The 13,100-nt window shown below is 39.1% G+C and overlaps 1 pseudogene; it reads left to right on the top strand.

Moving 5' to 3' along the window:
* The first annotated feature begins 1,919 nt into the window (after positions 1–1,919).
* On the top strand, positions 1,920–2,906 carry LOC148778724 (disintegrin and metalloproteinase domain-containing protein 17 pseudogene; annotated as a pseudogene).
* Positions 2,907–13,100: the final 10,194 nt, after the last annotated feature.

Raw genomic sequence — 13,100 nt, 5'->3', positions numbered from 1 at the left:
TTCTATTTACGATCAGAGAATATACACTGTATGATTTCAGTCTTTTTGAACTGAAACTTGTTTTATGGCTCAAAATATGGTCTTTCTTGGTAGATGGACCATGTGCATCTGAAATGAATGTCTTCTGTTACTGTTGAATGGAGTAGTCCATAAATGTCCATTAGGTCAAAGTGGTGGTACTCTCCTAGTCTTCTCTGTCATGTATTAATAGACTCTTCAATAAAGACAAAGATAGTAAAAATATTAGGCTTCGCAGGCCATAGAGTCTTTAGCACAATTATGCAACTCTTAAGGTGGAAATTAAAGTAATTTATCTGAGATCTTTATTTTTTTCTTTTTTTGGCTCTTAGTGCTATAACTTTCCCTCTAAGTAATGCTTTAGTGGTGTTTCACAGAGTTTGATGTGTTGGTTTTTATTTTTGTTCTATACAAAATATAGGCACTGAGTACTATAACTTTTCCCCTAAATACTACTATTTTGTTACAGTGTGTAAACAGCCATAGACACCTTCTGTTGTGATGCAAAAGAAGCCATACACAATACATACAAGTGAAAGAATATTAACATAATAAAATATTATTTACAAAATCAGGTGGGACAGACAGAGGATGGATTTCGCTCTCAGGCCATAGATCACTGAACTCTAAGGACAATTACTGATTTTACATCTACATATTACATTAATTATTAAGACAATGGTATTAAACTCTATAAATATAGTTGTAGACTTGCCAAGTTCTCCTTATAAATTTTGTTTCATGTATTTTAAAACCTTGTTATTTGGTGAACAAACATTTAGGAATGTTTTGTCCTTTTGATAAAGTGACAATTTTACCATTGTGAAAGGACATTCTTTACCCTGGTAAAATGCTATGCTCTGAAATCTATTTTTTATGATATTAATGCATGCATGCTAAGTTGCTTCAGTCGGGACCGACTCTTTGCAACCCCAGAGAATACATCCGCCAGACTTCTCTGTCCATGGGATTCTCCAGGCAAGAATACTGGAGTGGTTTGCCATTTCTTCCTCCAGGGGAGCTTCCTGACCCAGGGATTGAACCAGGGTCTCTTTTATGTCTCCTTCACTGGCAGGTGGGTCCTTTTCCATTAGCGCCACCTGGGAAGCCATTCATAGCATGGTGTATCTTTCCATTCTCATACTTTTAGCTATTTCTATATTTATGTTTGAAGTGTCTTTTTTGTAGGTAGCATACAGTTGGGTCTTGATTTTTTAACCCGATTTGACAATTTTATCCTTTTAATTGGGGTGTTTAGACAATTTGCATTTAATATGGATAGTATGGGTAGATTTAAATATTTTATTTTTTCTACTTTATTCATCTGTTTTATCTCCCTTTTTTCCTTCCTTCGATTTAATTAAATATTTTATAAAATTTTATTTCCTTATTAGCTGTAACTTACTGCTTTGTCATTTTTGTGGTTGCTTTAAGTTTTATTGTATATACCTTTATCATCCTTGCCTTATGCAAGCTCAGTCGTGTCCCAATCTTTGTAACCCCATGGACTAGAGTCTTCCAGACTCCCCTGTCCATGGAATTTTCCAGGCAATACTAGAGTGGATTTCCATTTCCTACTCCATTACTTTATCATATGTATCTTCAAGTATATCAAGAGAACTTTACAATAGTACATACCTCCTTCTTCTCGCCTGACCTTTGCATTATTGTGGTCATCGTATTTTTTGTTATATAGCTTGTCTATTATAAACTCAACACTGTACCGTTACTGTTTTTGTTTAAATAATCAATTATCTTCTAAAAGATTTAGATAGAAGAAGAAGCTTGAAGGGCCGGCCCGGGCGGATCCCCTCGCCTCCGAATGTGAGCAGCGTCCCGAGCTCCCGCTTCAGGCGAAGGCTGCCCCCCAGAGAGGTGGAGCCGGTGGCCTGGCCAGGACCATGAGGCATCGTGTCCTCTTGCTGACCAGCTTGGTTCATCTGGTGCTGGCGCCGCGACCTCCTGACGAGCGGGGCTCCCCGTGGCGATTCGAAAAGCTTTATTCTTTGCTCTTGGACTACGATATCCTCTCCTTATCCAATATCCAGCAGCACTCTGAGAAAAAGGGAGCTGCAGGCCTCGACACACTTAGAAACACTATTGACTTTTTCAGCCTTGAAAAGCCGCTTTGGAGACTAATTAATGATACTAAAGACAAAAGAATGTTAGTTTATAAATCTAAAGATATCAAGAATGTTTCACGTTTGCAGTCTCCAAAAGTGTGCAGTTATATAAAGGTGGAAGAGTCGCTTCCAAAAGGGCTGGTAGACAGCAAGCCGCCTGATGAGCTTGTTCATCGGGTGAAGAGAGGAGCTGACCCTAATCCCTTGAAGAACAGGTATAGATTATTGGTGGTAGCAGATCATCGCTTTTACAAATATATGGGCAGAGGGGAAGAGAGTACAACTACCAACTACTTGATAGAGCTAATTGACAGAGTTGATGACATCTATTGAAACACTTCATGGGACAATGCAGGTTTTAAAGGTTATGGAATGCAGATAGAACAGATTCGCATTCTCAAGTCTCCACAAGTGGTGAAACCTGGTGAAAGGCACTTCAATATGGCAAAAAGTTACCCAAATGAAGAGAAAGATGCTTGGGATGTGAAGATGTTCCTAGAGCAATTTAGTTTTGATATTGCTGAAGAAGCATCTAAAGTCTGCCTAGCACATCTTTTCACATACCAAGATTTTGATATGGGAACCCTTGGCTTAGCTTATGTTGGTTCTCCCAGAGCGAACAGTCATGGAGGTGTTTGTCCAAAGTCTTATTACAGTCCAGTTGGAAAGAAAAATATCTACTTGAATAGTGGCTTGACCAGCACAAAAAATTACAGTAAAACCATCCTTACAAAGAGGCCAGGGATGCTGCTAAACCGCCTATAATATACAAGACAGCACCACAACCTCCGGGATCTTCCCAACCCAGGGCTCGAACCCGGGTCTCCCTCATTGTAGACAGACATTTTACTGTCTGAGCCACCAGGGAAGTCCACCACCTCCCCACAAGCACACAAATTATTGTCTGGCCCAAAGAGTCAATATATTATTAAGTAGAAGAAGCCAACCTGTTTGATTCCATCTATATGACATTCTGTAAAAGGCAAAGCCATGGGGGCAATAAAATGATGAGTGGTTGCCAAGAGTGGAGGGAGGGATGAGTAGGTAGAGTACAGAGGATTTTCTTTTGGGTGTTGAAACTATTCTGTGTACTTTAATGATGGATATAAACCTTATGTGGGGACTTCTCTGACAGTCCAGTGGTTAAGATTCTGCCTTCCAATGCAGGGGGAGCAGGTTCAATCCCTTGTCAGGAAGCTAAGATCCCACATGTCCCGTGGCCAAAAAACCAAAACATAAAACAAGTAATATTGTAAAAAATTCAATAAAGTCTTTAAAAATAGTCCACATCAAAAATAATTTTTTTAAAAAAGAAAAAGACATAATGTGTTTTCCAAAACCCAGAGAAAGTATAACACAAAGAGCAGACCTAACGTAAATTATGGACTTTGGTGAATTAAAAAAAAAGTGAAATGGGATGAAAGAAGAAAATACGATCAGCAGTTTTTGGAAACTTTAATTTCCAAAATTGTTTTTATGATGCTCCTTTACCTTTTTGGCATTACAGTGTCATCAGTGGTTTGATTTCATGACATGTCTTCCAGAGTTTTTCTATTGTTTAAGACACATGGAACAAAAAAATAAATTATTTACATGTTTAAAAAATAAATAAAAGATTTAGATAATAAAGAAATACTCATTTACCCACGAATTCACCATTTCTGGAATTATTCATTCCTTAGTGTTGGTCATATTTGCATCATTTTCCTTCTAACTGAAGGATTTCCCTGAATATCTCTTACAGTGTGGGTATACTGGAGATCTTTCAGCTTTTGTATGTCTAAAGAGGTGTTTATTTTACCTTCATCTTTGAAATATTTTTCACTGGGTATAGAATGGACACTTTTCTTTTCAGCACTTTAACGTTCTTGCTTCACTGTCTTCTTACTTGCACTGTTCCTGACAAGAAATCTGCTGTCACATGCATATACTGTGTATTCTGCATTTTTAATCTAGTTGGTTTTAAGATTACCTTGGTTTTGAGCAATTTGATTTTGATGTACCTTGGTATATTTTTACTCATGATTCTTGTGCTTAATATCTGGAGATGTGACTTTATAGTTTTCATTTAATCTGGAAAGTTTTAGCTGGTTTTCTTCAAATAATTTTTCTATCTCTTCCTTTCTCTCCTCTCTTTCAGGGACTACAACTATGTGTAGATTAGTCTGCTTCAATTGTGCTGCAGCTCACAGCTCTGTTCATTCAAAAAACAATTCCCTCTTTTCTGTGTGCTTTATTTTGAATAGTTCTATTGTGGTATCTTCAGGTTTATTAATCCCTAAACTTTTCTTAAATTTAGAGTCTCTAACCTGCCATTAACTACATTCAACATTTTCATTTCACATATTGCAATTTACAAATTTGGTTTGGATCTTTTTAATGTTCATGTCTCTTCTTAATTTGCTGAGTGTATGAAATAAAGTTATAATAAATGTTTTAATGTTTTTGTTTACTAACAGGTATGTCCATTCTGGATGGGTTTTGATTAAGTAGCTTATAGCCTCATAATCGGAGAAAGCAACGGCAGCCCACTCCAGTACTCTTGCCTGGAAAATGCCATGGAGGGAGGAGCCTGGTGGGCTGCAGTCCATGGGGTCGCAAAGAGTCGGACATGACTGAGCGACTTCACTTTCACTTTTTACTTTCATGCATTGGAGAAGGAAATGGCAACCCACTCCAGTGTTCTTGCCTGGAGAATCCCAGGAATGGGAGAGCCTGGTGGGCTGCCGTCTATGGGGTCGCAAAGAGTCGGACACGACTGAAGCGACTTAGCAGCAGCAGCAGCCTCATAATAGTAAGTCTTACTCTCTTGCTTCTTTCCATACCTAATAATACTTTACTGGACACCAGACAATCTAAACTTTACCTTGTTGGGTACTGGGTATTTTCTGCATTCCAAAAGGATTCTTGAACTTTGTTCTGGGTTACAGTTTTGTGACCTGAGAATAGTTCGACCTTTCAAACTCTTGAATTTAAGATTCTTAAGTGAGTTCAGTTCAGTGCTTAGTCCATTGCCATGTAATCTCTAATCTTGAGACAAGACCCTTCCACGTACTGCTCCTAATACTTTATAAATTATGGGTTTTCTAGTCTGGTTAGTGGGGACAAACACTGTTTGTGGCCCTGTCCGAGTGCTGGGCACTGCTGCCTCTAATCTTTTCTGTTGATTCTCCTCCAACCTCAGGTAATTTCCTCACATGCATAGACGGATCAGGCCTCAGTTGATACTTGAGGATGTACCTCTACTTATCCCCACAGTTCTATCAATGAACAGTTCTCTCTTCTCTGGTACTATTTCCTCTGAACTCTAGCTTCTCCAGACTCACTAAAATCTTGCCTGCATCTCCTTGATTCAGGGAGTATGCTGGGATCTGCCTCAGCTTTCCCTTCCTTTGCTGTGGCCTCTAAATTCCCCCATGTTAGTATAATGGGCCATTCACTGAGCTCACCTTGTTTGTTTCGTGTCTCTCAGAGATAACTCTCCTTTGTTGTCTAATGTCCAATGTCTTACAAATTGTTGTCTCATATATTTTATATTTTAAAAAATTATTTTAGGCAGGATGATAATCTGGACCTTGTTTCTCCATCTTGGTAAGATTCATAAGTGCTTTATTGTTTTAAGCTATTGAATTTGTAGGGGTGGGGAATGGGAGAGTTTTTTCAACAAACTGATATAAATCCCACAGACAGAGGAGCCTAGTGAATTACAGTCCATCCGGTTGCAAAAAGTCAGACACGACTGAGCAACTTTCACAACTGGTAACTGCTACAAGATGCTGAGAAACTCATTATTTTGAAACTTCTTTTTTTTTTTTTAAGAGAACCAATCAAGCATTTATCCCACCTTTCCTGTATGAACTCTACTGCTGGTTAACCAAAAAAATTGATCTAGTGAAGTTTTTCTTTATAACAGTACTCCAGTTAATAAGACAGAACAACAGAATTGAAGTTTATCATTTTAAAACTTCTATTGCATTAATGGATGAAGTCAATACCAATCAATTTCTGCCTGTGTCACTAAAGTAGATGGTATAATTTCTGTTGGAAGAACACCACAACCCCTATGAAGCAGTTTCACCAAGAAAACCACATATGATCCAACCATCGCTTCACAGGAAATACCAAAGAGGAAAGTAGTAATGAAACTCATTAGCAAAATCCAGAATGGGAAATGATACAGAACAAATGATCAAGTTTTTTTTTTCAATACATAGACTACCAAGGGAAAAGGTGGGGAGAGAGAAAAGGAACTTATCAATAAACCAGTTATACAGCTTATTTAAATACTGATTCAAACAAAGAAAACCTGATATTAATGAGTAACTTGGTCCTTTAAGCAGTGACTGAATATTTGCTACATTAGATGATTATTATATTTCCCCAGTTCTATTGATAAATGATTGACATACATCAGTGTATCAGTTTAAGGCATACAACATGATGGTTTGATTTATATATATTGTAAATGACGACCACAATAGGTTCAGCTAACATCCATCTACACATACAGATGCAATAAAATGAAAAGACAGAAGAAATGAAAAAAAAATTCTCCTTATGGAACTCTAAGAATTTATTCTTACAATGACTTTTTATATATCATTCAATAGTATTAAATATGGCCATCACATTGTTCATTACATTGCTAGTATTTATAACTGGAAGTTTGAACTTTTGACCACCTTCTTCCAATTTGCCCTCCCCCACACTCTGCCTTTAGTGACCACAAATCAGATCTCTTTTTTTATGAGTGGTTTTCTCTCTCTCTCTCTCCTTTTAGATTCCACACATAAGTGAGATCACACAGTATTTGTCTTTCTCTATATGGCTTATTTCATTTAGCATAATGACTTCACATTCCATCCATGTTGTTGTAAAAAGATATGATTTCCTCTTTTTTATGACTGAATAAATATTCCATTGTGTGTGTGTGTGTGTATATCTCAAGACTTACTATCTTTTTTATAGTTATGATAATGGTATTATGATTGCTTAACAAAAAAACTCCATATAAAATATTTATGGATGAAAAGATATGTCTGGAAACTACCTCAAAATAATATAGGAGGGGAAAGTTAGTGTGGAACAAGGTAAAACAAGCTTGCCCATGAATTAGGTATCTTTTGAAGCAGTTCAGTTTACTTTCCTATGTCTGGAAATTTTTAAAAATAAACATAAAAAAGGGGATAACATAAGGAATAGTGACTGTATGACAATGACTGCTGTTTTATTTGGGGGAATTAAGAAAGGTTTCTCTTTTAAGAGAAGGCTTTTGATCAGGAGACTTTCGAGAAGAGGCTTGATGGAAATAAAGTTGCAAAAGGAGAATTAAAGTAAGGCTACAGATTTTTCCGTTAGAAAGTCACTAATGACATTTATGATGGGTGAAGTGTAGGGGATGAAGTTTGAGTGCAAAGAGTTGAAAATGAGCAAGAGGAGACAGCATTACTCTTTCCAGTAGCTCACTGAGAAGGTCAGAGGACAGAGAGAGACGGGGAGGACGCATCTCAGCCTGGAATTACCTTCTGACTCTTAGATCTCTTCCTGGGGCCACTTTTTCTGATCCTGCTTTCTTTCAGTTTCAGGTACTTTTCTCCCACCTAGCTGTCGTTTCCAGCCCTGCATAATTCCTTTATGGAGCTGCCTTTAAGCCCCATATCACATACCAGGTACCATAAAGGGGCGACTGCTGGAACTCTTGTGCTGATGGAGGCTTTTACTTCTTCAGCTTTTGCACAGTGTTTTTTCAATTGCTTCCTCCTTTTGTCTGCTCTCTCCTATCCTGACTTCTGCCTTCATTATTCACGTTCTATTTTCAAACTTGTCTTGTCTTTTACACTAGATTTTTAGCATTGTCTTCTTACCTATAACCTTTTTACCTGTTTACAAAGAATTAGGTCCTTTCTGTACACTGTTTGGGGCTGCCTATCTCAACCCAGCCCCTGGAGATATGGGGTTTTCTGATGATATACCAGAGGAAACCACAGATTCAGTTGTTAATCTACAGTTCTGGATCACCTCCATGGCCATTTCATGCCCAAATTAAAGTCCTCCATGGAGAGCCAACCTGACACTAAAGGTAGAACATTACTCAGAATCTCTGGGTTCATTAACCATTAACAGGGACAAGGGCAGAACTGCTGGCTCTGCGTTCAGAAGCCCAACCCCCTTCGCTCGGAGAGCCCTCTGGGCTCTGTGCTGTGTTCTCCTGGAAGTTCAGTCCTGCTGCTCTCTAACTTCTGTGTGATATCAGGGAAAGTGTGCACAAAAAACTTTTGCTGAATAATGATGTATTATTCAGTCCATTCTAAAGGTGATCAATCCTCAATGTTCATTGGAAGGACTGATGCTAAAGCTGAAACTCCAATACTTTGGCCACCTCATGCGACGAGTTGACTCACTGGAAAAGACTCTGATGCTGGGAAGGATTGGGGGCGGGAGGAGAAGGGGATGACAGAGGATGAGATGGCTGGATGGCATCACCGACTCGATGGACATGAGTTTAAGTGAACCCCGGGAGTTGGTGATGGACAGGGAGGCCTGGCGTGCTGTGATTCATGAGGTCACAAAGAGTCGGACACAGCTGAGCGACTGAACTGAACTGAACTGATGTATTATGATGGTTATCGTGACAAAAGAGCTCGGGCTCTAGTTTCCACTGCAATCTGAATTAGCTGCTGCTCTTCAAGGAATGCCATTTTTACCTGAAAGAGTGACTGTAAGACAAACACTGGTTATCCAGATGTAGGCACCTGAGACATATTTTCTCAAAAATAAGACTATCACTTCAAGGAAATTAACCGACTTTATTTGTTGCCAATGATAACTTTCAAGTTTTCAAGCAAGGGAGAGAACCTCACACATGAGGCTTGTTTTAGTACTTTCCCTACTTAACTTCTCTCCACAATTATCCAAACTGAAGGCCAGAAAACTGCTTTCAATTAAGTGACTCATCACATATGCTACTCAGTATTTGAGACAATTCACTTGTGTAATTTTGTGTGTGTGCGTGTGATAAAGGAGCTATTTCCTAAAAAATCTGACTTTGATGCTAACAACTATACTTTTAAAATGTGATTTAGCAATTTTATTATCTTACCAGTAAGGGGCAGCAAACAACAATGTTTGTTTGAAATACTAAGCTAATTTGGAACTTGTCCTCTTATTTTTTGCTTTATGAATACATCTCTGATCCCTTTTCCACTCTTTCTAGTAATGTGAAGCTGCAGAGATGGATGATTAAAAGGTCACCCAGAAAATAGTAAACTATAACATTTAAAATATAATTCTAAGAAAAGGTAAAATCTGCCAGCCCTGTGTGTTGACACATGGTGAAATCTCTTATAATTTCCAAATTACATCCTAGGAACTGCCACACACCAAGTTCAGTTCAGTTCAGTTCAGTTGCTCAGTCGTGACCGACTCTTTGCGACCCCATGAATCACAGCACGCCAGGCCTCCCTGTCCATCACCAACTCCCGGAGTTCACTCAAATTCATGTCCATCGAGTTGGTGATGCCATCCAGCCATCTCATTCTCTGTCGTCCCCTTCTCATCCCGCCCCCAATCCTTCCCAGCATCAGAGTCTTTTCTAGTGAGTCAACTCGTCGCATGAGGTGGTCAAAGTATTGGAGTTTCAGCTTTAGCATCAGTCCTTCCAATGAACACCCAGGATTGATCTCCTTTAGAATGGACTGGTTGGATCTCCTTGCAGTCCAAGGGACTCTCAAGAGTCTTCTCCAACACCACAGTTCAAAAGCATCAAGTTAAGCATCCATAAAACTTACTCATAGTCTATTAATGAGAAGGAAAAGGTGAAAGTAGTATTTTGCCTTATTTTGTCTCACAAAATACTGTTTCTCATCTGAGCTTTAGTCATTTAATTAAAAAATTATTTCATTTTAATGATTATTTATTACTTTGGTCACCAGATGAGAAGAACTGACTCATTGGAAAAGACCCTGATGCTGGGAAAGATTGAAGGCGGGAGGAGAAGGGGACGACAGAGGACGAGATGGTTGGATGGCATCACCGACTTGATGGACATGAGTTTGAGTAAGCTCTGGGAGTTGGTGATGGACAGGGAAGCCTGGTGTGCTGCGGTCCATGGGGTCACAAAGAGTCGGACACGACTGAGCAACTAAACCAAACTGATTAAGCATTTACCATGAGCTAGGAACCATTCTAGGCAGTGGAGACAAATGATAAGCAAAACTGATATAAAACCTATCTTCCTGCTGCTTTTTTGTTTCTGAGTTGGGGAAAGTTATCCAAACTAAGATAGGGGCTAAAGGTAAACAACATAAAGAGAAACTCTGGACACCAAGTGTGAACAAAGACTGAGATGCTAGGGAAGGATGGACAAATGCCAAGTCCCACAGCTGGAGAGATTTATTCAGAACCTTCGCTAGAATCTTTCCCTCTCTTTCAGTGAATCTTTCACTTTCTTTTTTAAATTTTCATTGTAGTTGATTTGCAAGGTTGTGTCAATGTTGGTTTCAGGTGTACAGCGAAGAGAAGCAGTTGCACATGTACCTATATCCACTCTGTTTTAGATTCTTTCCCCATATAGGTCATCGAGTCTTTCACCCTCTTTCAGAACCTTCACTTAAATCTTTCTAATCACAAATGCTGGTGTGAAAACCAACGTTAACTTTATTTTTCTTGTATCTCGATGAGCACTCTATCTTAAGAACTCATTATTCTGAAGAATAAAGCTTAATTATTTCCAGTAAACTCTATTGCTCCAGGGATTTCTGAGTATTTCATGCTTTACTCAAATCCAGAATCTGTCCTCCACACCCCTCTTTCTTCCTCTGTTTGGGAAAGTACATCTCCTTCTCTTGCTTGGTCTGTGTCAATACCATGTTGTAATCTTTGAAATGTAACTCATAAGGTACTCTGACACCCTTTCTCCATCATGGCATCAATATTAAGATGTGATTGCAGCCCAGATCTGATCTTCTGTAGTGTCTTCCTGTACCCCTAGGGCCCCTGAAGGGCAGATGCTTCTCTCTCTCACTTCTACATTTGGGGTCTTTTGAAAGAACTCTCATGCCACTACTGGCCCTAGGATGCTCCGTGGGCCTGCGTCAGTCCCATTTCTGCCCACATACCCTATGAACCTATATTTAAGAGATTACTACCGTACTTTAGCTAATTCTGTGGGAGCTCAGCTGCTCAGGGTCAGTGGAAAGTATGTGCAAAAACCTTTCACTCTGAGTCCCCTCAATACATTTTGGATTTTCTACCCCACAATTTGCAGTTTAGTCATTGGGGACTAAGTGAGACAAATATTCTCTTCTAATGCTATATGTTCCCTGGTGGCTCAGAGGTTAAAGCGTCTGCCTCCAATGCGGGAGACCCGGGTTCGATCCCTGGGTCGGGAAGATTCCCTGGAGAAGGAAATGGTAACCCACTCCAGTATTCTTGCCTGGAGAATCCCATGGACGGAGAAGCCTGGTAGGCTACAGTCCACGGGGTCGCAAAGAGTTGGACACGACTGAGCGACTTCACTTTCACTTTCAATGCTATATGTTATATTTGCATCATGTTTTCTGAATCTGAAGGGCAATATTTAAGATTTATTCCAGAGAAATTTCCTTGAATGAGAGAGGGTCAACTAGTGAAAGAAAATGCAGGGGAAAAAAAATAACATCAAGAAATATTTCATATATGGACCTCTAGGTTGAACTACACTGTGTTTAAGAATCAAACCCAAATCGACATTTAATTTCTACCTTAGGCATATTTCTCTCTTTTTTTTTAATACTAAACTCAAAAGAGGTCTCCATTTCTCAGTCATCTAACAAGTAATAGTTCCAAATCACATGGCATCTAGACAGCAGAAATAGAAATACTTTGTAAGATTTCATGAGCCGTGTTCAGGAATATACATCTGTACTGGAATATGTGGCGGGGGAGGGGGTTGCTTTTTCCAGAATTTCAATGTTATCTGTAAGTTTTAAGTCAGCCTGCAGAGGGCAGCAAATACACTTGCAGGAGGAGTTGATTAGCAACAAAGCATGATGCTAGTTCACACTGTTTGAAGTCAACACTGAACGATTTCATTGAGATAAGGGAGTTTTTTGTGGCTTTTTTAAGTAAAAATAACTGCTTGGTTGCATGTTAGTAAAAAAAGAAGCAGTCAAATCTATGCTTAGCACTTATTCCTTTGGTAGTTCTAGATCTTTCTTGCAGACAACCAGGACTTACTCTACCTTGGCTCTCCCAGTAGTATATCACATATGCCAGGTACCCATAATGATACCTGCTCCAACGAAAATAATTTTCCTGTATCTCTGCTTGTGTCTTCTTCTATGGGTAGTGATAATTTATACAGAATGCACAATATCTTTAACAGACATATATTATTAAAACCTAAGTATCTAAAATAAAGCCATTAATTAATAAACAGAATAATTTGTATTGCAGGGCTCCAAAATCATTGTGGACAGTGACTGTAGCCATAAAATTAAAAGACGTTTGCTCCATGGAAGGAAAGCTACAACAAACCTAGAGAGTGTATTAAAAAGCAGAGATATCACGTTGCTGACAAAGGTCTATGTAGTCAAAGCTATGCTTTTTTTTCCAGTAGTCATGCATAGATGTGAGAGTTGGACCATAAAGAAGTCTGAGCACCAAATAACTGATGCTTTTGAACTGTGGTGCTGGAGAAGACTATTGACAGTCCCTTGAACAGCAAGATCAAACCAGTCAGTCCTAAAACAAATCAACACTGAATATTCATTGGAAGGACTGAGGCTGAAGCTGAAGCTCCAATGCTTTGGCCATCTGATGTGAAGACCCAACTAATTGGAAAATACCTTGATGCTGAGAGAGACTGAAGGCAAAAGGAGAAGCAGGTGGCTAGATAGCATCACTGACTCAGTAGACGTGAATCTGAAAAAACTCTGGGAGATGGTGAGGGACAGGGGAGTCTGGCATGCTGCTGTCCAT

Source organism: Moschus berezovskii, chromosome 1, assembly GCF_049115385.1.
Source record: "Moschus berezovskii isolate FMDL1 chromosome 1, NW_MosBer_1.0, whole genome shotgun sequence".
In the NCBI taxonomy this organism is placed as follows: domain Eukaryota; kingdom Metazoa; phylum Chordata; class Mammalia; order Artiodactyla; family Moschidae; genus Moschus; species Moschus berezovskii.
The sequence above is the reverse complement of the archived record's forward strand: the minus strand, read 5'-3'. Positions and strand labels throughout refer to the sequence as shown.